The sequence below is a fragment of the Pistacia vera genome, unplaced genomic scaffold (genome assembly GCF_008641045.1).
Source record: "Pistacia vera cultivar Batoury unplaced genomic scaffold, PisVer_v2 Contig178, whole genome shotgun sequence".
NCBI lineage: Eukaryota > Viridiplantae > Streptophyta > Magnoliopsida > Sapindales > Anacardiaceae > Pistacia > Pistacia vera.
In genome coordinates this window covers 395450-422541 of record NW_022195877.1, presented here as the reverse complement: position 1 = coordinate 422541, position 27092 = coordinate 395450, and the positions used below count along the sequence as shown (strand labels likewise).

At 32.3% G+C, this 27092-nt stretch overlaps 3 pseudogenes; all 3 read right to left on the bottom strand.

Annotated features, from left to right (window-relative positions):
• Positions 1–131: 131 nt before the first annotated feature.
• Positions 132–1007, bottom strand: LOC116126250 (annotated as a pseudogene).
• A 2937-nt stretch (positions 1008–3944) lies between these two features.
• LOC116126248 lies at positions 3945–6355 on the bottom strand (annotated as a pseudogene).
• A 19862-nt stretch (positions 6356–26217) lies between these two features.
• On the bottom strand, positions 26218–26960 carry LOC116126261 (annotated as a pseudogene).
• Positions 26961–27092: the final 132 nt, after the last annotated feature.

Below are 27092 nucleotides of genomic sequence, written 5' to 3'. Positions count from 1 at the left end.
TGCTCATTGGAGGCCTCGAATGACGATCTTCTGCTACACACAGCAGAGCAACTTCTATCATTCTATCAATCTTCTCCTCGTAGGATTCATTTTTCAGTCTGGGATCAATTACTTTCCTTCGCCTTCTGGTGTCATGTGTGTTTAGTCGCCCATTGTACCAAATTATTGCACTCGTCGTGAGGATAGCTGATTAAAATCGAGGCAGTCTTTCCACTCAATAGCTCCAACGGACAACACCATAGCTGTACACATCTCTTTTGCATCAATTTTTGGTTCATCATCCATTCTGGAGCCAAGTATCCTATCGTGCCACGCACCTTGAAACCCCGTGTCATGCCGGTCTATGAACAGCTTTGACAGACCAAATCGGCCACTTTGGTTCAAGATGATCATCCAACAGTATATTTTGAGGTTTCACATCACAGTGGAGTACCCACTCTAGGCACTCTTCATGTAGATATGACAAACCCCTTGCAGTTCCTACTGCAATGTTGTATCTTTGGTTCCAGTCTAATTTGCTGGCTGAATCACTGAATAAGATTTTATCCAGTGAACCATTTTCCACATACTCATAACCACCAACTTGTGCTCATTCTCACACAAAATCCCCACATTTCACCAATTCATGTGATTGATCTTCCCTATGATGCTCACCTCCGCCCAAAATTCAGCATCTCCTTGCAAACACCTCCCAGTCTCTTCACGGCTATACTCTTTCGTCTTCCAGAACTCTTTGTAAACTGCCAAAGCCCCCAGTTCCTATCTCTTGCTTGAAATTCTTTGTTGCCCTTTCCAGTTCCGCATAAGTGAAACGTTGAAGCCCATGGCTAGTACAGTGTATCCCATATTTGCCAATTCCTCATGTTGTGCTTGGCCTGAAACATACCACCATGCACAATCTCTCTAACCAATCGAACTTCGACATGCAAGTCAATCAATATTTGATGTACGAGTTCTTGCTGGTTTTCCTCCCCCCAGCATCATTACCTCAAGAACAAGAGCTTCATTTGAACAATTCAAGTCATTTGTCCCCACCTTCCCTACTCCAGAGAAGAGATTACTCTTCCTCTAAGAATCTTTATATGCTATATTGAGGGCTTTACTCGTTACACGATAGCCATTTAGAGAGTACCTTTCGGATTACAGCTGCCATTTCCATCTGTCGAATATCCAAACCCCTTGCATTTGCAATCACTTAGACACCGATTCCTGCATTCTTGAAGGAAATGCGACTAGCATTGGTAACCAAGTCTATACTTGGAAATCTGTGTTATTAAGCTGCATGAAATCCAATTTAGTTGGATCACAATCAGATTAACGAAGGAGAGCAACCCTTGGACCAGTCTGAGGATCATTTCTGTTGAAACCATCAGGCAAATGCAAGTTGATTGCGGGGCTGTAAACGCAAATACCATTTTCACCACACAACCCATGAACATAGCAATTATAAGGCAACAGGGATCCATGAGATTTTCCATAGCCCGGTTGAATCATCTAAACTATACAATCTCAAATTCCATCATAATCTAATGTTAGCGCCTCTTTGGACCGACTCCATAATCAGTTGCTTTGAATACAAAATTATCACTTGATTCAAATGTCCAAAATCATTTAGAATTGCTTTTCGGTGCTTGTATAAGGTGGTTCTGCCACTCTCAATACGGTCAACTTTGAACTTGGCCAGTAGACACTTGACAATAGAGCCATTGAAGATGAGATTCAAACTTATTATCATCGAATTTCATATTATAACTCCCGATAAGTATGTAGCCTCGACTTCTCATAGAGACCAAGGTTGGGTTCTTGGTAAATGGCTGAGATGGAAGGAGTGTGTCCGTGGGGAATTCAAAACTCTCCCAGTGATCCCTCTTGGTTTGGTTGACCAGCACCAAATTTCCTGTTTCAAGAAGCCGAGCTTCGACACCTGCATTTGTTAATGTGTCAGTTGACCATACTACTGATTCATCTTCATCAGTCAAGACCAGATTCCCATTTCCATGGAGGTTAACCTGGAATCCCTTCCATTAACTGGCCTGTCTCTGTTGGCCATCCAAACCACCGTCTGTTAACAGAGTCAGTGAACCATATTGCAAAACAATATGCATTAGTGCCAACCTCGTAAAATCCCACCAGAGAATGTCCCCTTGGTGAAGCCAGGAAATCATTCTCTTTTGCAACAGCCAAGGAGCTTCCGCGGCTTAAACTTGGCAACCCCTGTGACCATGCTGGAGCCCAGCCACTGGTATTACTATCAAGAGAATGAACAAATCAAGAATCTCATTGTGGGGGGTTTTGCAAAAGATTTAACTCTCGAATAATCTTTCTGAAGCTTGATAAAACCTAAAAGGTTGCTTCCTGTAACAAGTATTATAATGTCTCGACTTATATAAATAAAATTTATTTCCTGATTGGAACTATAGTTATTAATGACTAAATAAATTGACATTCAACAAATCGTTGGACCACGAGGGGGCTTTATAACATTCCGACTTGCTTAATTGAAGACCAAATGTAAAGGAAAGGACACTGGATATATTCACCCATATATGTGAAGACATTTTTATATATTTATTTTAACGTAAGATTAGGTAATTGAGGAAAAATGACTTTGAATCGTAGTATCTACTTATCTCCTTGTCCTGATTTGTTTCAGTTAGGTGGCTTTATTTTATCATGGGTTAACTTGATAACTGATTAATGTAAGATCATTATTTACAATCTTGCCAGGAACAATTTTTTTTCTTTTTCTCATAAATTAAACCGTTCAATATATAATATATATATATATAAATATATATTTTTTTTTTTAACTTTTCTCTCTGTCTCTGTGCATAATCTGTATCTGCAAGTAATGGCATGAAGCCATGAACAATACATTTTTTCCGTGATCTGAAAGACATAAATCTTTCATTTTTCTTTGTGCCAGTGTTTGTCAAGCTGTTTGAAGTGATGATTCCAGTCATGGATGGTCAATTTCTTGTTTATTCTCTACTTGTATAATGAAAATCTGCTCATTCACTGAGAAATACTGTTGCTTGCCAATCAAATACACCTATATTACAAGCAGCAGAATGTTAAAAAGACTAATTTGGTCAAATATGATAAAATATCTTACTCGTTCAACTTAATAATGCATAATTTGGTAACAATCAGTTTTAACATTAATAACCTCTATGTTTTTGTTTTTGTGGCTACCAGTAATAAAAAACCCGCAATTTTAATTCTTTCTTCTTTTTCCTCTTATTTTATAATAATTTCTTTTTCTTCTTTTCTCTGATGACCTTATACTGTCCAACATAATCAAAATTGTTATTTTCTGGAATATAAGCATTCTTTTATTCACTTCATATGCTACATCTGCAAAATCCTTTACGCTGATCTTACATGATAAACTGTGTATCTGATGGAACCCAGCACTTTACCACCCTCTTCACAACTCACACGCAACACCCACATCTCAAATACAAAATAATAATTACCCAGACGCAACAATCAACAATATTTCAGCATCAATCCAACACAACAGCTCAAAATAATGAAAATGGTATATTAATCATAATAAAGAGATTAAGAAGAACAAAGAGTTTGTATGAATAAAACAGTAAAACAGTAGCACCAGCTGGTCTTCGAGGGCCAGCTCCTCCCTAATTGCTAACTTCAAGGGTTAGCTCCTCCCAATTTACCAATATTCTTCTTTTTCCTAATCTGTGCCCTCCCTCTCTTTTTATCCTCCAACTCTCTCTCTCTCTGTAACTGAATTCCTTTGTTATCCCAACCTCCAATCGCCACCTGTCCTAGCCTAAACCCATGGAAGTTTCCTGCCAACATCCCCTCAATCCACTACTTGCTAACTTATTTCACTTTTCCTACACCCTCATTGTCCAGGTCCCATCAGTATCCTAATCATGAAAGCACAAAAATATACTCTAGCCAGAAAGGGGAAGATGTTTACAGCTGAAGTGCAGTTAGTGATTGCCTGGACTGGGGACTTCAGATTCAATTTCACATTCCAACAGGGTCCGGACTACTGAATCCATTGTTGGTCTCTTGTTTTGATCTTCCTCCACACAGGATACACCAATTTCAACCAATGCTGCAACCTGTTTCTCACTAAACTTTCCATTCAAACTTGGATCCACCATGTCCTCTATCCATGTGTTCTCTCCACATTGAATTTTCCTTTTCACCAATCTGGTGTATCTTGTCAGTCCGATTGGTGCTCCTCACCATCCTCTACCACCCAATTCGAAAGTCGAATTCCTTTCACCATCTCTAGAATCACAACTCCAAAACTGTAAACATCAACTTTGGCAGTAATCGGATGATTCAGAGCCCACTCTGGAGCCATGTAACCTTTCGTTCCTCGAATCTGAGAGAATTCAGAACCATAGCTGCCCCTCTGAGACAACTTAGCCAGCCCAAAATCTGCAATCTTGGGCTCAAATTCACTGTCCAAAAGAATATTTTCAGGCTTCACGTCACAATGAATAACCCATTCCAGGCACTTGTGGTGAATATAAGCTAAACCCTTGGCTGTCCCCAAGGCAACTTTGAACCTTTCTTTCCATGCCAGAAAACCTGGTGAGAATATGTGTTTGTCCAGTGATTGATTTTCCACATACTCATAGACTAAGAGTCTATGTCTGCCTTCTGAACAGTACCCCCACATTCTCACTAGGTTCATGTGATAGATTGTTCCAATTATACTCACTTCTGCCCAAAACACTTCTTCTCCTTGATACAAATCTCCTAGTCTCTTGACAGCTACCACTCTTTCATCTCCCAAAACACCCTTAAACACAGCCCCGGAACCTCCTTTACCAGTCTCTTCTTTGAAATTTTTCGTTGCCTTCTTGAGTTCAGCATAACTGAATCTCTCGAACTGAGTTGACAGTGCACAATATCGGTCTTCTTGGAAAGATGGCACACCATGTCTTCTATAAAGGAGCCACCAACCTAATAGAAGGAAGATAACTTCAATTGCACCAATAGCTAATGCAAACCAGTACATATAAATCCATCTCACTCTCTTGCCAGTAGTGTCATACATGGAAGGTGATCCCATCATAATTATAGATTCTTGACATACAGGACAGCTGCCATTGAGACTATCAGGTTCTGATGCCTCAACACTGACTGGAAACTTCAAATATATGCTGCCTGGAAACGTTGGAGAACGGTAGCCATTGAAAAGTGCACTTTTTGTGTAACAAAGCCCTTCCCCGTTCAGCCTATAGCTAAATGCTTCACACTGGCAATCATCCAAGCATGATTTCTTGCAAGATTCCATTGATGTAGCCGTACTGTAATTGAGATCAAACCCATAGAAATCTACTTTTTGAACCTCGATAAATTTCAGTTGCTGTAAGTTGGAACAAGTTCTGTTGAACTTAGGCTTACAACCTTTGTTCCAATTATCCGGTTTAGTTACCTCATAGCCTGGAGGGCATGAGCACTTGGGCTCTGGTGTAGATACACAAATCCCATTTCTACCACAAATCCCATGAACTTTACATTGCTCCATAATAGCTTGCCATGAAATCATCCATGATCCTGTCAAATTGTTGAGGCTATAGAGCCTGAGATTCCCATCATAATCCATAGTTAGCCTTCTTTTGATCCCAAAGCCCATATCAAAAGCTCTAAATTGCCACTTGTCACTTGATAAGAAACTGCCTGTTTCATCTAAAAAAGCTATTCTACTACTGTTATACGATGTTCTTCCATTTTGCCACACATTATAATCAGGATTAGGCCAATACACACTTGAAATATCGGGTCCATCATACATCAATGCAACACATTATCATTATCAAAATACACAAAAATACCCGAAGCATAATTTCCTTTACCTAATTGAAATACCGTGTGTCTTTGTAAAAGGTTGGTTGGAAGAAGTGTATCGGTAGGATAATCAAAGCTTTGCCATAGAATTTTACCATCTGCATCGTTTAAAAAAGATTTCCAGTATCCAAAAGCTCTCTGCTCTAGCACCAGTAGAGGTAGTGTAGTCCATCAAATTCCGAATCATCAACATCGGTTAGTACCATGGCACCATTTCGCCGGAGAGTAACTATCGAGCCCTGCCCTGACTGGTCTGTCACGGTAGCCATCCAAACAACAGTTCTTCTTTGAATTGGTGAACCAGATTGAGAACCAATAAGCATTTTGACCAAGGCCATAAAACCTACAGGTGAAAGTTTTGTCTGGGGATGATAACACGTCTGAAGCATCTCAAAACTGAAGGAAGGCCCAACGCAACAAGTTTTGGCTTTTCGAAGTATGAAAGACAAGAGTAAGGAAAAGAGAACAATGAAAAAGTGGGAAATTTGAAATGGCAAGGATTGGAACCCATGCTTGCGAAAAAGATGTTATGGGAGGAACGGAGTAACAGGCTTATGCGGCTCTCTTTCTGGATGTTGTTTGAAAGTTTCAACTTTCCATCAAAAGTTTGACGGAAAGATCAATTTAATTTAACAAGAGTATTAAATAGTGTTTGAATTAACTTGCATAAAAGCAGATGTTACAGTGTAAGGTATAGCATTAGGGAACTTTTTGACGCAAGGGTGAGCATGGAGCGGGGTGTAGAATCGAAACTTGGGGGTAGAATTAGAACAGAAATTGGAATCTACTGGAACGGCACTATGCAAGTAGGTTTCGGTTCTAATTTTTTGGAAACGATATTGTACGATTTTGGTTTCGGTTCCGGTTCCGTTCTTGTGTGTGGAGGAAACCGGAACCGGAACCTGGAAAAGAAACCTAAAAAGGGTACCTTGTTTGGAACCTGTAACGGGTACCCGGTTTGGAACCTGTTTTTGGAACCTGTTTAGAACCTGTTTGACGTTTAGAACCTGTTTTGGAACCTGGATTGTAATGAAATTTGTGAAATATGAATAATGGGGGGTTTCTATATTTTAAATATAAAATAGAAAAAAATTAAATTTTAGAATAACCTAATTAAATAAATATACTAATACAATTATACTTATTACATATAAATTACAACATATAAAAAGTTTTCATTAATTAAGTGAATAATTGAATTATGATCCAATTAAAAGTGTTTAAATTTTTAATGTTATTAAAAGAACTATTTTTGAATAAAATAGTATATTTGACGAATAATAATATATTTAGTATTTTACTTCAATTATCAAGTTCTAAGTATATCTATAGTAAATTAGCAATAATAATATATATGATAGATTGATAAACATTAATAAATTTAATTACTAGTTAAATATCAACTTAACAATATTAAGTTTATAACATTACATTATAGTAAAGATACTTAATAATTAATTTTATAACATTACTTAATTGATTTATAGTATAATTAATTATAGCATTACATAATGATTACTAATTAATAATTACCTATAAGTTATAATATTAGTTATATATTACAATTAAATAATTAAAAATTAATTATTATAGCATTACATTATAGATTTATAGTATAATTACTATCAAATTAAACATTTTATTATAAACAGTAGTACAAACTTAATTAAATGATTAAATGATTAAAAATTTAATTAATTATAATATTACGTTAAAGATTTATGTATGATTACTTAATTCATTAACATACATTATAGTATGATTACATAATTAATTATAACGTTACTGCATTAATACATTACATAATTAATGGTTACTTAATTGATTATGACATATATATATAAATATTGGTAATTACTAATTTACTACATCAACATTAGCAAAAGATTTAGATCAAGACGGATATTAGGTACACCTTTTATCACTAAAATTTACCCTTTTAGTGTAACCAATAAGGGAATTACAACAAATATTTAGGACAAGAGTAACATTTGAAATTATTAATCCCCACTAATAAAAGATATTAATAATTTAAAAGACTTATCAATATCAAAAATAAATCTCGTTAAAATAAGAAAAGACAATCATTTCTTAAAAGAAGAAATTGAAACATGAAAGGATAAAAAACAACAATTAGAAACTCCAAAAATTCAAGAAATCATTAAAATTTAGAAAAAGCGTTTTCACAGACTATGCTCAACAATTCCAACGCCTTTTGGGATAGAAAACAACATGTAGTCTGTCTTCCCTATATTAAAAACTTTGATGAGAAAAAATACCAACAAAAGCGACCATATAGATGAATAAGGAATTACTCGAACACTGCATAAAGAAATCAAAGATTTACAAGACAAAAAATTAATTAGACCAAGTAAATCTCCATAGAGTTGTTCTGCCTTCTATGTCAATAATGCGGCAGAAAAAGAACGAGGAGTTCCAAGATTAGTCATTAATTATAAACATAAGCAAAGTATTACAATGGATTAGATTCCCTTCCCAACAAAAAGATTTAATTAATAGACTTAATGCAACAATATTTCAAAATTTGATATGAAATCAGGATTTTGGCCAAGTTCAAATAGATGAACTAGATAGATACAAAACATCATTTAATGTTCATTTTGGTCATATGAATGAACGTTATGCCTTCAGATTAAAAAAATGCACCATCAGAATTTCAAACATATGAATGATATCTTTAATCCTATATACACTTTACAAAGTATATATGACGATGTCTAGTTTATTCAGAATCGATAGATCAACATTTTTAAATATTTGAAGAAATTATTAAAAAGAAGGATTAGTTGTTCAGCCACAAAAATGAAATTATTTCAAGCAAAAATCAGATTTTTAGAATCATGAAATTTATAAAGGAACTATTAAACAATTGATAGGACAATAGAATTCGCAAATAATTTCCCTGATGAAAAGAGATAAGACACAATTACAAATATTTTTAGGATGTCTAATTATGTAGCAGAGTTTTTCCAAGACCTTAGAAAATATGTGAACCTTATACCAAAGACTTAGAAAAAAATCTCTGCATGGTCTGAACCCTACCCAAATAGTTAGAGATATTAAATCCAAAATTAATTCCTTCCTTGCCTTAGTATATTGGATCCATCAGCTTATCCTATTATTGAAACTGATGCCTCTGATATAGGTTTGGATGAATATTAAAACAAAAATAGATAATAAAGAAAGTTTAGTAGGTTCCATTCGGGAGTCTGGTCGGAGCTCAAAAAAATTATTCAACCATCAAAAAAGAAGTTTATCAATTGTTTTATGCATTACAAAATTTCAAGATGAGTTGATTAATAAAAGATTTTTGATTCGAATAGATTCTTCTGCATCAAAATTATTTTTGAAAAAGAGGAAAAATTTAGTTTCAAAACAAATTTTCGCCAGATGGCAAGCAATACTGTCTTGTTTTGACTTGAAATTGAACACATAAAAGGACACAATAATTCTTTACCTGATTTTCTTCCCATGAATTCTTACAGGGAAAGAAAAAGTTGAGTGATAAAGAGAGTGAGTGACAGAAAGTAATTGAGTGAAAGATGGGCATCCCATCAAAGTCAATAATTCTCAAAGAGAAAAAACCCTTAAACAATTTTCAAAAATCAAAAAAGTGTTTTACTATTGTCCAAAATCGTCATCTTTCTCAAAAGAAAACAATCACAGAAAATTTCAAAAAGTTCAAATGATATTGGCAAAAGAATTCTTAGACTCCCATATTGATGATTTTTTGGCATTATCTCAATATCTTAAAAATCCAACACCAATTCAATTAGCCGAAGCCTTACCCATTTCTTCAAAGCCATTGACAAAATAATTCTTGAAACCGAAATTCGTGCCAAAAAGGTCCTCATGAAATATAAGGACGCACATCCAAAAGAACCATTTAGTTTGTGGGTCCTCTCTTTTAATAAACTTTAACATCAACATTAGAAAACCAATAATTATATTCAACAATTAATCACAGCTGGAAGAGGCAGCTAAATTAGTCGAGGCCGATGATTACGAAGGAGGAAATGATTATTAAGCTCTCAAGTTCGAGACAATTCTCAACACTCCGAAGACAGTGATTCAGATAATTTCTTTCGGGCAATTCTAAGACTCTCCATTGAGGATTCTCATTTTGAAGATGATTAAGAGGCAGTGACTCAGCATTGCCTTTGCCAATTTTCAAAATGTGCAAGATTTTTTAGACTATCTTTAGAAGAGTGTCAAGTTTTATCACGTAGCTTTACAATAATTTCAAATCTCAAAATTAAAAAATTTCGGCGCTGACAAGATCCTCTCCAGTCGACTTTATCTCTTGCCCAGAGAAGCAAATTAATCAAGATTTTCTGCAAAAATTTAAAGACATCGTGGCTTCTTCAAAACAATCCTTTCACGTGGCTTTTGCAAATATTTCAACAATTTCAAGACTTACTTTGTCAAGCTCCCTGACAACAAGCAAGACTTTCAAGATATCTTTTAATGAGCCTTATCAGTTTGTCTGCCATTTTTAGAGCAGATCATCAATAATTCAAGACACGTATCCAAGACAGCTCATCACTTATCAACAACTTTATCTTTTTCCTGTGTTGTATAATGTAACGGATTCAAATGTTTTGAAATCCGATCATTTGTAGTAAATATTGATCACTTCCGTGTGTAAGCGTCAAGTTTTTTAAAAAGTTTTTAGAAGTTTTAGAAAGTTTTTTGAAGTCACAAAAAAGTCATTAAGTTTTAGTAGTTTTAATTTTCAAACACTTTGAGAGAGAAAGTTCTCTCTCGTGTACAAACGATCGGATTCAAAAACATTTGAATCCGTTACATAATGCAATACAGGAAAAAGATAAAGTTGTTGATAAGTGATGAGCTATCTTGGATACGGTCTTGAATTATTGATGACCTGCTTGAAATTGGCAGACAAGAGGATAATCTTCATAAAGTAAATCTTGAGAAGTCTTGCGTGTGTCAGGGGGGCTTGACAATTGTAATCTTTGCGAAAAGATAAGTCTGATGGATGTCTTTAATATTGGAAGAGATAAATTTGACAAATTGCTTTTTGGTTGACAAGTATAAGCCTTGAAGTCTTGATATTTTGCATAGAACTCTGACTAATTTACTTCTTGGCAAGAGAAAAAGTCGACTGGGGAAGAATCTTGTCAGCGCGAAACTTTTGAAAAATGAGGCTGAGTCATCAACCTTTATTGAAGTCATAATTGATTTGGTTTTGGAACATGACAAAATAGTCATCTTCATCTTCATGCTTGGTGATTTGTGCTATCTGAGTCTGCTTTTTGAGATGTTGAAGAACCAATGGCCATAATAATTTGTCCATATCTGAGGGTTTTGACATTGAGCCAACTCAGCAAGGAGTCTTGATTTTGAGTCAAAAATGTTGATTGTTGTTGAGGCTGAGATAACTGCGGGTATGAGAGAGCCACACTTGCACAGCTGGTGGACTATATTTTGGATGGAAAAAACTAGGCCACCATTTAATAAGAAATTTTCTTTGTAATTCTCAGAATTTTGGAGGAGGAGGAGTAGTGATGTGAAATTGCCAACTATTATCCAGGCAATAAGAAATGCTGGAAAAAAGCTAGAAATGGGCTTCAATGTTGTTGAAATTTTTGTAAACAATAGTATCCTTCCAAGACTGAAGGTGGAAAGATTTTTCATTTAAACCGAAAAAATTAAACCATTGTTGGAACATTTTGGAAATGTTTTTGGACAAGTTTTGTTAAAAATGAAAAACAGGAGTGTGTGTATGAGTTAAACAGAAAGTATGAAACCAAGCTTTTGATAATCTTATAAGAAAATTCTTGGGGAATGAAGGATTGAGAAAATAGGCGTTTTTGATAAATTCCAGTACGCAGTCTTGAGGTCTTAAAACCTTTTTAATTTTGCATTTGAAAAAGCAATTCTATTGGGATCATTTCTATCAGGATTATGGGTAATCTCTATTGAATTAGTATCAAATAAAATAATTCATTAAATGTTCTTGTTTTTAATAAATCATCAGGACTAAAATAAAAATCTGGAGGGAAATTTTTGATTAAAGTTTCTTGCATAGTTTGTCCCCAATATTGGGTTCAACAATGCAAATTGATTGAGTTGTATTTTTCCAATGTATGAAAAGTGGGATTAATGTCGACAGGTTTGATAGGGAAGGTGTATAGGTTGGTGGTATTGTAAGGGCTTGTTGGTAATTTCTTGGTGGAGATGAAGAAACAGATTCTTCATCAAGAAGAGTAAACGGTTTGGTTGGGTGATGATGTTTTTCTGTTATTGGTTTTGAGGGTCTTGATTATGAAGGTTTTGTTTGTGGGGTAAAGGTTGTGGAGGTGGTAGCATCGCATACGATGCTTTGATTTGGATTGGTTTTGGGTTTGATGGGAGTGCCCATCTTTTCCTCATCTCACTCTTCCTAAAAAGCTGTGTCCTGAAAGTTGTTGTGATGAGAGAGACTATTAGAAAAACTTTTTGATTTTGCATTTTATCTAAAATATAATTTGAAACCTTTGAAATCTTATGCAAAAGTTGAAAACAAGTTTTGTAATGCAAGCATCCAAAATTTTGTGGTAATCAAGCCATTCTTTAGTAGGAACAATTTCTAGACTCTTTAATTTGGTAATAGTGTTTATCTTAGATATTGAAATATTTTTTAATTTACTAATATCTTTATTAATGGTGGATGACAAATTTAAAGTACCATTTTGTCCTAAAATATTTGTGTAATTCCCTTATTGGTTACACTAAAGGGAAATTTGAGTGGATAAAAGGTGCACCTAATATAACGTCTTGATCTAATATTTTGTTAAAATAAAGGTGTTTTAATGCAAAAATTTTGTATACAAATATGAGCATTAGATAATTATAATTAATGTTTAATTGTTGACCATTTGCTCCATATAATCTCTCTTTGTTTTCATAATATTTGGTTGGAATTAATTCTCTCTTATCCGTTTTGATCTACTCCAGTGTCTACTAGGACTTGTGTAATAATATCAATCATAGATTAATATTGATCCAATGTAAACATGCCATTTTTGAAATTGAATTCTAGAAATTTCATAATAAATGCTTCTTCAGTTTCTTTAATCTGTAATCCTGATTTTGAGGTTGATGGTTGTCCTACAGTTTCTTTGGAAGCTTTTAAACATAATAAATCTGTCTTGATTCATATTATCGTTTTGTAATTCTTTAACTTGATGTTTCCGAATATGATTTCCTTGTAAATCACTTAGAGTAACTTGTGTTGGTTTGTCAAATCTTTTTAATAGTCTTTTGTTTTAAGAATCTACATCTTTTTGTTTTTCTTCGGATAAAATTAATTCTTGAGTTTAATAAATATTCTCTTTAATGTTTCATCCTAAATTTGTCAATAATACTAATAAAATTCTTTTGATTTGGTGATAACGTTATTACTTAGATCTAGATTTTGATATCATATTTATTGATTCATTGCACAGTAGCATGGCCCCATGCAATCACAATCATCAGAGTCTTGTGATGACTCACTCATTGATCAGAAGAATTTCTTGAATTTGATAAATCATGTCTTCATTATCTGTATTGTAACTAGATTCTTCTTCAGAGTCTGTTTGTATATTTTTAATAATGTGTTTTAATTCTAAATCATTTCTAATTTTTAATTTGATTTTTTCATAGGACACTTAGTTGCGTAATGACCTTGTTGTTTACACTTCCAACATGTGATAGGGTTTTAGATATTTCTTATTGAAGATTTTTTCTTTATAAGGTTTGTCATAAGATTTTGTTCGTATTTGTAATCTTTTTTGTAATAAGGTTTTCAATGTTTTGTTTTTTATTTTTGTACCTAATAGAGGGAGGTAATATTTTTTCATAACGTATTGACTACAAAATCCACTTAATTTTGTTTCTATGTTTTAATTCATTTTTAATTTAGCTTTTAATTAAATTAGTGCAAATTATAAAGCTTCGTTGTTAATAAAACTAATTAAATCTCCGTAGGTAAGTCTTCATAAGGTATATTGCCATCGTGTTTTTGTATAATGCATTCTTGACAGTTTGACTAAATAATCTAGGTAGACCATCTAGGAACCTTTCTTTCCAATAGGGTTTCCTACAGTCTGTTCTTGTGAATTTTTGTAAAAAACATATCCTTGTACCATCTAAAATCTGCCATGGTTGGACATCTTAAGTTAGCTAATATTCTTGTGATTTTTTCTGAAAGCTTGTGGGTCTCCTACAAAGTTTTTGGTTATTGCATAAATTAATGTGGCTACAGCATTCTCCTCTCATGTTCGTACTCTACTTGCCTAGTACCTTCTACTTTGACTTTCCTAGTCTTTTTGTGCGTGTAATATGTGATGTTATGTGATTTGGTAAATCATTATCCCACCAATTTTTAACATGCCTGTAAATCCTGAGACTAATATTTTTGATTTGATGGTCAGTGGGTATGTGATTTAGAGCTAATGCTGCCATAGTCATTTCTTGTAAAATATTTTATATTGATGTTCAGCTAATCCGTCTATATTCCATCATTATTCCTGTTCCAGTGTAGGAAGATCTTGCTAGTTGTGATTATCTTCAAATTGCATATCTGGCAAAGAGGGTCTTGGATAATAGTTTCGAGTTTTAGGATCTATATATATTCTCATTTTATTAATAGATAATTTTGAAAATTTTGATTTAATTTATTGGGTCGGATCGTAAGGACATTAATGTTTGATTTAGAGGATGATAATCACTAAGTTTTTTACTAATATTTCTAAAATGTATTGTGATTATTAAATTTAATAATTTCCTCTTTTGGAATGTCAAGGGTTCAAAAATGGTTTAACATTTTTTGTGAATAAAGGGGTGTTGAAGTTGTGTTAAAGTGATGTTGAATTTCTAAAGTTGGTGAATTTGTTGAATTTTCTATTATCTCCTTCCCGGGGGTTTTTGAAATTTTTGTATTATGTGGATAGATTATCTTCTATTCTATTCATTTGTTGACTAATGGGTGGAGAATTTGATTAGAGTAATTGTTTTGATGTTGAATATTTTAATGTTCTTAAAGTTGGTTGTTTTATCATCATCAATTCTATTAATTTTCTTAAATGGTGATGCTATTATTCTGCTGTTGATGTTCTATTTTAACTTCTTCTAAAGGTGGATGGATAGATGTAATAGTTTTATTTGTTGTTGTTTGCCAATTTTTTGTCGCATTAGCGGTAACAAAAATAGTTTTCTTGTCACTTAATCTGATAACATTTTCTATTTTCTAACCAATTAAAGAAATAAATATTTTGTTTTAATTTTCTTGGTATTGTACCATTCAGATCTAAGAGTATTTTGTTCTTCTGGACTAAATTTTGTAAAGAATATTTGCGTTTTCTTTTTATTATTTTGTAAGAATTATTGTTTAATAATTCTTATTAATTTCAAAAGGTTTTGTTATTGTGTTAATTTGATTATAGTTTCCTAATAACTTCTGATTGTGGTGGTGAACTAGGTGGACTTGATGTGTTTTCATATGCAGGTTTTGGTACAGGAGGGGAATAATTTACTCCTACTAATTACTTGTTGAAGTTGTTGACGAAAGGCTAGGTGTGTAATTTCTTCAATCTTAGGGTTGTGGTGAATTTTGTTAGTAACTATGGTTGATTTTGTTCTAAGGATGTTTCCTAAATTTTAATTTTATGTACCGTCTGGTTCTTGTATTATTTGTTGTATTTCAAATTCATTAACATTATGTAAAGGTTTTAGGGCATAATTTTTCTAATTTCAATCTGTTTGTTTAATAATTTCATCCAAGCTAATCTTTTGGGTTAAAAGTTTATGTTTTGTTTTTCGGCTTCCATTATAACTGTGTGTCCTGGTGGGGACATCCTTATGCTCTTGGACTATTATGGTATTCATAACGTTGTAATAAATCCTATATATTATGCTATGGTGGGCTTTATTGATAAGTAAGATTAGAAGCTTTTAAATTAATAGTTAATGCAGACAGTATTGTAGGATCATGTAATTACTGTAAGTTTGGATAACAATCAAAATAAACGGGACCACTTTTAAATTAGAATTTAATACTGTTAATAAAGATTTATTGAAGTTTAAATTTCTTGCGTCTCTTAATATTGCAATATTGGAATGTTTTGTCCTAATCTAATAATGGTTTTACTGCTACTTGCACTAATCCTATGTGTAAAAATTTAGTTGTTTTGTCTATGTCTGTGTATTGCTTCTTCAGAAAGAAGTTGAATTTCTTCAACCTTTTCTTCGGTTATCATTATTGTATCTTCTGTTGTTTTAATAGAGTAATCTGACATAAATTCAAAACTACCTATTTGATATATTGTGTCTTTTTTAACTGGTGATGTTCCAGTTATATAAGTGTTGATCTATTTTTGCCATATTAATCTCTTGAGTGTTAATAGATTTCATTAATTCTTGATTATTAGTATTTGTTGTTGATATTAATTCTAATAGCATTACTGCTACTACTATCATCTCGTTTACTGCTACTTCCTAATCTCCTTAAGAAATTAGACATCTCTAAAATAATTCTAACCTAAAGTTCCAGTTTTTCTCCTAGATCACGGGACCAAAGGTACGGGACCACCTCCGGGACCACACTAACACGGCTGACCAACGGTTAACAGGCTGACCAAAGCACCCTCCAGGCTGACCAAGCGCAACCTAGAATCAATTCTAGAGTGTCTTCTAGATTAATCTAACCCTTATTTAATCAAGCTGTGAATAGTGATGATGAACAGTAATCTACAGTAGACTACTACAGTGCATGAACAGTAATAGTGAATAGTGATAAACAGTAATATCCTGTGAACAGTAATCTGCACAGTATGATTATGGGGTGGGTTTGTGCGGTTTTTTAATTCCTAAGCATAACTTTTATTGACAGTACACTTGGCTCTGATACCATATATAGCAGGATCTTTAAAACAAAGTAATGAAATAAAAGCAAAGAATGAATTAAGTAAATTGAAGTCAAGTTAATAAAAACAAAGTAAGTGCAAAGACTATTGAAATAAATGCAATGTAAATTAAGTCAAGTAAAACAATGAATGTGTTGAAGAAACTTACAATTTTAGCTTGATAATTGTACACGAGAGGAAACTCTCTCAAAGTGTTTGAAAACTTAAAACTACTAAAACTTAATGACTTTTGTGACTTCAAAAAACTTTCTAAAACTTCTAAAAAACTTTTTTAAAAACTTGACGCTTACAACGGAAGTGATCAATATTTATACTACAAACGATCGGATTTCAAAAAATTTGAATCCGTTACATTAACAACACAGGAAAAAGATAAAGGTGTGATAAGTGATGAGCTGTCTTGGATACGGTCTGAATATTGATGACTGCTCTGAAAATGGCAGAACAAATGATAAGGCTCATTAAGATATTTGAAAGTCTTGCTTGTTGTCAGGGGAGCTGACAAAATAAGTCTTGAAATTGTTGAAAATCTTTGCAAAAGCCACGTGAAAGGATGTTTTGAAGAAGCCACGTGATGTCTTTAAATTTTTGCAGAAAATCTTGACTAATTTGCTTCTGGGCAAGAGGATAAGTCGACTGGAGAGGATCTGTCAGCGCCGAAATTTTTGAATTTTGAGATTTGAAATTATTGCAGAAGCTACGTGATAAACTTTGAACATCTTCATAAAGATAGTCTAAAAAAATCTTGCACATGTTGAAAATTGGACAAAGGCAATGCTGAGTCACTGCCTCTTAATCATCTTCAAATTGAGAATCCTCAAATTGAGAGTTGAGAATTGCCCGAAAGAAAATATCTGAATCACTGTCTTCGGAGTGTTGAGAATTGTCCGAACTTGAGAGCTTAATAAATCTTTTCTCCTTCGTAATCATCGGCCTCGATAATTTAGCTGCCTCTTCAGCTGTGATTAATTGTTGAATATAATTATTGGTTTCTAATGGTGATGTGAAAGGTTATTAAAAAGAGAGGAAGCCCACAAACTAAATGGTTCTTTTGGATGTGCGTCCTTATATTCATGAGGACCTTTTTGGCACGAATTTCGGTTTCAAGAATTATTTTGTCAATGGCTTTTGAAGAAATGGGTAAGGCTTCGGCTAATTGAATTGGTGTTGGATTTTTAAGATATTGAGATATGCCAAAAAATCATCAATATGGGAGTCATGAAGAATTCTTTGCCAAATATCATTGAACTTTTTGAAATTTTCTGTGATTGTTTTTCTTTTGAGAAAGATGACGATTTTGGACAATAGTAAAAACATTTTTGATTTTTGAAAATTGTTTAAGGGTTTTTCTCTTGAGAATTATTGACTTTGATGGGAGTGCCCATCTTTCACTCAATTACTTTCTGTCACTACTTCTTTATCACTCAACTTTTTCTTTCCTATAAGAATTCACGGGAAAGAAAATCAGGTAAAGAATTATGTGTCCTTTGATGTGTTCAATTTCAAAGTCAAAACAAGACAGTATTGCTTGCCATCTAGCGAAAATTTGTTTGAAACTAAATTTTTTACATCTTTTTCAAAAATAAATTTTGATGCAGAAGAATCTGTTCGAATCAAAAATCTTTTATTAATCAAATCATCTTGAAATTTTGTAATGCATAAAACAATTGATAAAACTTCTTTTTGATGGTTGAATAATTTTTTTTTGAGCTCCGAGCCAAACTCCAGAATGGAACCTAAAACTTTCTTTATTATCTAATTTTGTTTTAATATCCTCCATAACCTATATCAGAGGCATCAGTTTCAATAATAGGATAAGCTGATGGATCCAATATACTAAGGCAAGGAAGGAATTTAATTTGGATTTAATATCTCTAACTATTTGGGTATGGGATTCAGACCATGCAGGAGGATTTTTTCTAAGTCTTTGGTAATAATGGTTCACATAATTTTCTAAGGTCTTGGAAAAACTCGTACATAATTAAGACATCCTAAAAATCTTTGTAATGTGTCTTATCTCTAATTCATCAGGGAAATATTTGCGAATTCTATGTCCTATCAATTGGTTTAATAGTTCCTTTATAAATTTCATGAACTAAAAATCTGATTTTTGCTTGAAATAATTTCATTTTTGTGGTGAAAAAACTAATCCATTTCTTTAATAATTTCTTCAAATATTTTTAAATGTTTAAATGTAATATTCGATTCTGAATTAACTAAGACATCGTCAAATATATCTATGTAAAGTGTATATAGGGATAAAGATATCATTCATAATGTTTTGAAATTCTGATGGTGCATTTTTTAATCCGAAAGGCATAACGTTCCATTCATATTGACCAAAAGGAACATAAATGCTATTTTGTATCTATCTAATTCATCTATTTGAACTTGCCAAAATCCTGATTTCATATCAAATTTTGAAAATATTGTTGCATTATAAAGTCTATTAATTAAATCTTTTTGTTGGGAATGGGATATCTAATCCATTGTAATACTTTGTTTAATGGTTTATAATTAATGACTAATCTTGGGACTCCTCGTTCTTTTTCGCCGCATTATGACATAGAAGGCATAACAACTCATGGAGATTTACTGGTCTAATTAATTTTTGTCTTGTAAATCTTTGATTTCTTTATGACAGTGTTCGAGTAATTCCTTATTCATCTGTATGGGTCTAGCTTTTGTTGGTATTTTTCTCATCAAAGTTTTAATATAGGGAAGACAGACTACATGTTGTTTTTTTATCCAAAAGGCGTTTGGAATTGTTGAGCATATGTCTTGTGAAAATCGCTTTTCCAAATTTTTAATGATTTCTTGAATTTTTGGAGTTTCTAATTGTTGTTTATCCTTTCATGTTTCAATTCTTCTTTTAAGAAATGAATTTGTCTTTTCTTATAGTTAACGAGATTATTTTTGATATTGATAAGCTTTTAAATTATTAATGCTTTTATTAGTGGAGGATTAACAAATTCAAATGTTACTTCTTGTCCTAAAAATATTGTTGTAATTCCCTTATTGGTTACACTAAAAGGATAAATTTGAGTGATAAAGGTGTACCTAATAAACGGCTTGATCTAAATCTTTTGCTAAAATAAAGGTATTTAATACAAAAATTTTGTATACAAATATGAGCATTAGATAATTATAATTAGTGTTAATTGTTGACCATTTGCTCCATATAATTCTCTTTTGTTTTTTCATAATATTGGTTGGAATTAATCATTCTCTTATACAGTTTTGATCTACTCCAGTGTCTACTAGGGTTGTGTAATAATATCTAAATCATGTTAATATTGATCCTAATGAAACATGCCATTTTTGAAATTGAATTCTAGAAATTTCATTAATAAATGCTTCTTTAGTTTCTTTAATCTGTAATCCTGATTTGAGGTTGATGGTTGTCCTACAGTTTCTTTGGAGGCTTTTAAACATAATAAATCTGTCTTGATTTCAATATTATCATTTTGTAATTCTTTAACTTGATGTTTCAGAATATTGATTTCTTCTTATAAATTACTTAAAGTAACTTGTGTGGGTTTATCAAATCTTTTAATATGTCTTTTAAGTTATAAGAATCTACATCTTTGTTTTTCTCGGATAAAATTAATTCTTTGAGTTTTAATAAATATTCTCTTTTAATGTCTTCGTCCTGTATTGCAATAATATCTAATGAAAATCCTTTGATTTGGTGATAACGTTTATTGACTTAGATCTAGATTTTGATATTATTATTGATTTCATTGGGATACTATTATTGCAATTTTGTAAAGACTGACTCTTAATATCTAGAGGGTTTCCTACTAAAGAATTATTGAAGTTTGTGTCAGAATTATCTTGACTTAGGCTTATTAATTGAGGGGGTAAAACGTCGTTGAGGTGGTAGTAGTTCAAATGGTACTTTTGGTTTTAGATTATGTGGGATTCTAATGTTGAGTTTTTAATGTTTTTTAGTGGGACATTTAAAAGCATCGTGTCCTATTGTTTACATTTCCAACATTTTTTTATTCTTTTATTTTTTTATTATAATAAGAAAGTTTTTATTTCCTAAACTTTTGTTCGTTGATTGATTTTGAAAGGACATTAATGTTTGATTTAGAGGATGATAATTCACTAAGTTTTTAACTAATATTTCTAAAATAGTATTGTGATTATTAAATTTAATAATTTCCTCTTTTGGAATGTCAAAGGGTTCAAAAAATGGTTTAAACATATTTGTTGAATAAAGGGGTGTTGAAGTTGATGTTAAAGTTGATGTTGAATTTCCTAAGTTGGTGAATTTGTTGAATTTTCTATTATCTCCTCCCGGGGGTTTTTGAAATTTTTGTAATTATATGGGTAATATTATCTTCTATCCATTCATTTGTTGACTAATAGTGTGGAGAATTTGATTAGAGTAATTATTTTGATGTTGAAATATTTTAATGTCTCTAAAGTTGGTGTCTTTTAATCATCATCAATTCTATTAATTTTTTTAAATGGTGATGCTATTATTCTGCTTATTGATGTTCTATTTTAACTTCTTCTAAAGGTGGATGGACAGATGTAATAGTTTTATTTGTTGTTGTTTGCCAATTTTTTGTCGCATTAGTGGTAACAAAAATAGTTTTCTACTAGGGCTTGTGTAATAATATCTAACTCATGATTAATATTGATCTTAATGTAAACATGCCATTTTGAAATTGAATTCTAGAAATTTTATAATAAATGCTTCTTCAGTTTCTTAATCTGTAATCCTATTTTATATGATTACTTAATTCACTATAACATTACATTATAGTATGATATATAATTAATTATAATGTTACTGCATTAATACATTACATAATTAAATGGTACTTAATTGATTATGATATTTATTATAAATATTAGTAATTACTAATTTACTAATAAACATTAGCAATTTAACATAATACTTAATTAAATTATTAGAAATTTAATTAATTATAACATTACATTATAAATTATAGTACGATTACGTAATAATTGTAACATTACATTATAATTAAATGATTACTTAATAATTATAATATTCTATTATAAACAAATTAATTAAATATTATATTAAAGATTTATAGTATGATTGCTTAATTCATTGTAACATCTCAATTTTATTAAAATGATTAGTTGATTATATAATTAATTATACATTACATAATTAGATGATTATTTAATTGATTATGACATTATATTATAAACATTAATTATAAACATAATATAAACAATGATTAATAAATGATTAGAAATTTAATTAAAAATATACATTATAGTTAAATAATTACTTATTAGTTATAATTTATAACATATATATTAAACATTAGTAATTTACACATTTATTTATTACATTACTTAATTAAATGATTAAAAATTAATTACATTAAAGATCTATAATCTGATTACTTAATTCACTATATCACATAATTAATTATAACTTTACATAATTAAATAATTACTTATTGATTAGGGCTATGATATTATATTATAATATTAATAATTACTAATTTACTACATAAACACTAGCACAATACTTAATTAAATGATTAGAAATTTAATAATTATAAATTACCTTATAAACATTACATTATAAACATTAATTAAGCATTACATATAGTTAAATAATATTCAATTAAATAACATTATTATATTACATTATATTATGATCATTACTTAATTATGCATACATAGTTAAATGATACATAATTAGTTATGAATTATAACATTATATTATAAACATTAGTAATTCTTAATATACATTACTAATTAAACGATTAAAAATTTAATTAATTATAACATTACCTTATATATTTATAATATGATTACTTAATCATTATAAATATCCATTATAAACATTAGTATATTAATTAAATGATTAGAAATTAATTAATTATAATATTAAATTATAGATTTATAGTATTGATTACTTAATTCATTATAACACATTACATACTATATATTATAGTATGTCATATAATTAATATAACATTACATAATTAAATATTAAATGATTACTTAATTGATTATGACATTATATTATAAACATTAGTAATTACTAATTACACAATACTTAATTAAATTATTAAAAATTATTAATTATAAATTTATAGTATGATTACTTAATTAATTATAACATTTTAATAAACAATATTACAATACTTAATTAAATGATTAACAATTAATTAATTATAATATTACAATAATTAAATGTATAATTAAATGTATATTACTTGATTAATTATAACATTACAATTACATTATAGTATGATCATTAATAATTATAACATTACACAATTAACTGATTACTAATTAATTATGACATTATATTATAAAGATTAAACATAAGAAGTAAGAATGATTAGAAATTTAATTGATTATAACATTACATTATTGTTAAATAACTACTTAAATAATTATAAGTATTTATAACATTACATTATAGTATGATCACTTAATTAATTATAACATTACATTATAATTTAATAATTATAATATAATGTTTGAATGATTTTGATGAAATTATTTGATGTGAATTGTGATGAATAATTGTTTGTGTTTTGGTTTTGATTGACGAATTTTATGTGAATTGTGATAAATTGATTGAATTCAAGTGTTGCCTAGATATTACAGGTTATGAGTTATATTGGACACAAATGAATGAATAATCAAAATTTGTTAGGGGTGTATTTGTAAACTTTTAAAGTATTTTTGTCATTTTTTAAACTAATAGGGGGGTAATTGATTTTTTATAGGGTACCCGGGAAAGGAACCGGAACCTGCATTTTAGGTTCCGGTTCCTTGAATTGAAGAACCTGCACTATGCGATTCCAATTCTGGTTCCTTTTTTTGGGAACCTGTACTGTGCGGTTCCGGTTCCGATTCCCCTAGAAAGTGTAGGGTACCCGGAACTGCTCACCCCTACTTTTGAGGTACAGTACTGCCAGCCAGTGGGGAGGCGTCTCAAAGCAAACCTTCTACATTAGATTACTGGACTTGTATCACTTGTCTACGTCTCTTTCTTCGGTGTAAATTTGAGACTTTAGTTGGCGGGTGGTGGACTTCTCGTCTGGTTTAGGAAATTTTTTTAGGAAGTTTAAAACTTAACAACATAGCCTCAGCCACCCAAGGTAATTGGCGACTACTGGCCATTTCCACCAACCACCACCGACAATCGTTGGAACAGTGCATGACCAGTCAGACATGGTTGACCGTGCATCGATTTGGCAGAAAACAGTCATATCCATTCTGATCATTTTTAGCCTTCGATCTGGTTAGAAATAGCCAGATCCATGCATGGCTAGCTAGATCCAATCGATCGTGTGCTGTTTCAATGACTGTTGGCGGTGGTGGCCAACGGCTGACAGCAGTCTTGGGTGGTTGGGGATATTTTTGGTATTATTCGTGTAAATAGAGAGAGTATTTATGTCCAAAAAATTAATATATAAGGTTATAGAAGTCATTTCGCATATTTGAGCTAATTGTTATTTAATAGACATATAAGAGCATGTGTCCAAAATGTTTATTAATTAAGGGTAGAATTGGTATGAACTGTGGGTTACCTGATAATAAAAAAATAACACATTTTTTAGACGGTAATCGAATTACCCCCTATATTACCTACAATAATTAAATATTAGTATTAGCGATTACTAGAATCTTTCATTACTTGACACCCAAACGTGATAATTGTCGGATTGAAAGATAGATTACCGATGTCATTTTTTATGATCCTGAACCAAATGCTACGATAGTAAAAACTCATTGAACCCACTCAAGTTTTAGTGTCCCACCCATAACCCAATTGAGAATAATAGCCGCCCTTAATATTTAGTACATACTGGAATTCTAAAGCTGTTGATACGATTAAAAACAAAAACTGAATTAGATAAAATGAACTTATGCATGTTGGAAACTATGTATATATGTAGTCAAGGGTATATATGTAATTGTTGTGTGTGTATATAAGTGTAAGGCTGTACTGTTGAATTTTTGAGAAATAGAAATCGAAAATTTTTGCGATCTGGCCACGCAATCAAAGAGCTAAAGATCAACGATCTGAAGCTGAAGATCAAGACGATCTGACAACGATCTGACCAAGCGATCGGAGAACTCTGACGCTTATGATCTGGCCACGCGATCTGAGAACTCTAACGCATGCGATCTGCAATTTGGCCATGCAATCGGAGAACTCTGACTCGTGCGATCTGGCCACGTGATTGGAGAACTCTGACGCGTGCGATCTGGCCACATGATTGGAGAACTCTGACGCGTGCGATCTGCAATCTGGCCACGCGATCAGAGAACTCTAACTCTGCAATCTGGCCACGCCATCGGGGAGCTTGGACGCAGGTTTGAGACCTGCATGGGCCACCAAATTGTTGATGCTTGACTTTGGACACCAACGACTCGCATGTGCAAAGTGCTAAGAGAGTCTTAGAAATTACATGTGATGGATCCATGAGATTTGAATATGGTGCTGAGATTATATATGTTGTAGAAACATAAATAATAGACTGACAAGAGAAGTTTTTATAGTGGTTCGGATGCTTAAAGCAACTCATACACTGTTATTTTATTATTCTCTGACTATTTCTATGATATTGCCCATAAGACATACAAAGATGAAGAAATACTTTGCTTACATTGAGAAATAATGAAGCTCAAATCTATGCCTAGCTATCATATGCCCAACCTCTCTTTTCGTGAAGAGATGTGTTCATTTATACACCTTTTAGGTCAATGTAATGAATGCTTTTGCAAGTTGCCCTGACACGTAGGGACCATTCCTTAATTCTTATCTTTTTATTTTGATAAAGTTGGGACAGGTGTGCGCTCCTCATCCACTCATAGACAAAACTTGAATTTGATGGGTTGGTGACAGCTGTATCCCTTGTCTTGGGGTGACGTGACAGCTTCTAGACAGTACAAAGCCTTCCTGAACTTTGATTGGTTGGTGCTGTTATCAGTGCGATTTTTTAGGCACAATAGTTACTATAAATGATCATTTCTCATTTGGTTAGCATTCAATATCTTAAAAAATAGCCTTAGCATCTCAGAAAAGCCATTAAAAAGAGGGAAAACTGAAAGAAATTTGAAGAATTCATTTCTCTGATAAAATTGTGATATAATACACAAAGGAATTTCAAGTCCTAAAGACAAATATGTTGGACTAAACCCTAAACAGAACTCAATATCAACATACTCAACTACATTATACTCCATACTTCTGATCTCAACAAAAATGTCCAAAAATTGAAATCCCAAAAGAGCTACTCGAAAAAATTCTTTACCAAGATTACCCGCCCTAATAAACCCAAAATTCCTGATAAAGAATTCTACCACTAAAACGCTAGGAAAACGCGACGTTTTCAAGATCCAGAAAACCAATCAAATTAACCAAAAAACCAATCAAACAGTAAAGAAGCCATAAATAAAAGCCCTTCTCTAATCACCTTGATCTAAGCAAGAACACACTGAACTCTTAACCCGGGTACTCATCCGGGTTAATCAAATGAAACGACTCCGAGTCAGCACTTCCTATCAGGTGCTCATAATTTGCCCTCAAGTACATGATCTCCTCCGCTTCCGAACTCGAAGACCCGAACCCGGTTGGAATAACACCCGCACCAACAGTCGTGGACTCCATTGTCTTTAACATCAAACGATTTTGCCCACTCGCTTTTCTCCAAACCGTAAAACCCACCTTCCACCCATTACAGTACATTATCCAAACCGGTACAGATCTGGGCAGGCAAGACAGAGTTCGGGTCGGGCGCACTCGAGAGCAATCCGTACAAGTCCGCAACGCATTTCTTTGACAAGCTGGTGAGTGGGAATGGAGAGTTCAAGGAGAAGAGAGGGTTTTGTAGATTGACGTTTGTGTTGAACGCAGAACCAGACATGGCCACGTCGTTGACCGAAGATGGTACCGATTACCATAGACTTGGAGGGATGAGAGGAGGCAATTGGAAGAGAGGTGACGCTATCTTCGGGAGAGGTTGATTCTTGATCTTGGTTTGTGTTTTGATCTTCTTGATTAGTATTGGTGGTGGTGGAGGGTTCGTTGAGGTCGTCTCTTAAGGAGGTGTTGAATCGTTTCTTGAGAGGAGTTGTTTGCGCGGTGGAGGAAGTGGTGGAGGTGGGGAAGAGACAAGGGAGAAAGAATCGACGGAGAGCGTCGATCTTAGTCATTGCTATGGGTTGCTGAAGGCAGAGAATCAAGATTGAAGCTTGGAGAGTTGTAGCTCGATCTGGTTTTTGGAGGGTTTATGAAATATATAAGGGCGGGAAGAAGTGAATATAGCCGTTAAGGTTCTTTCTTGT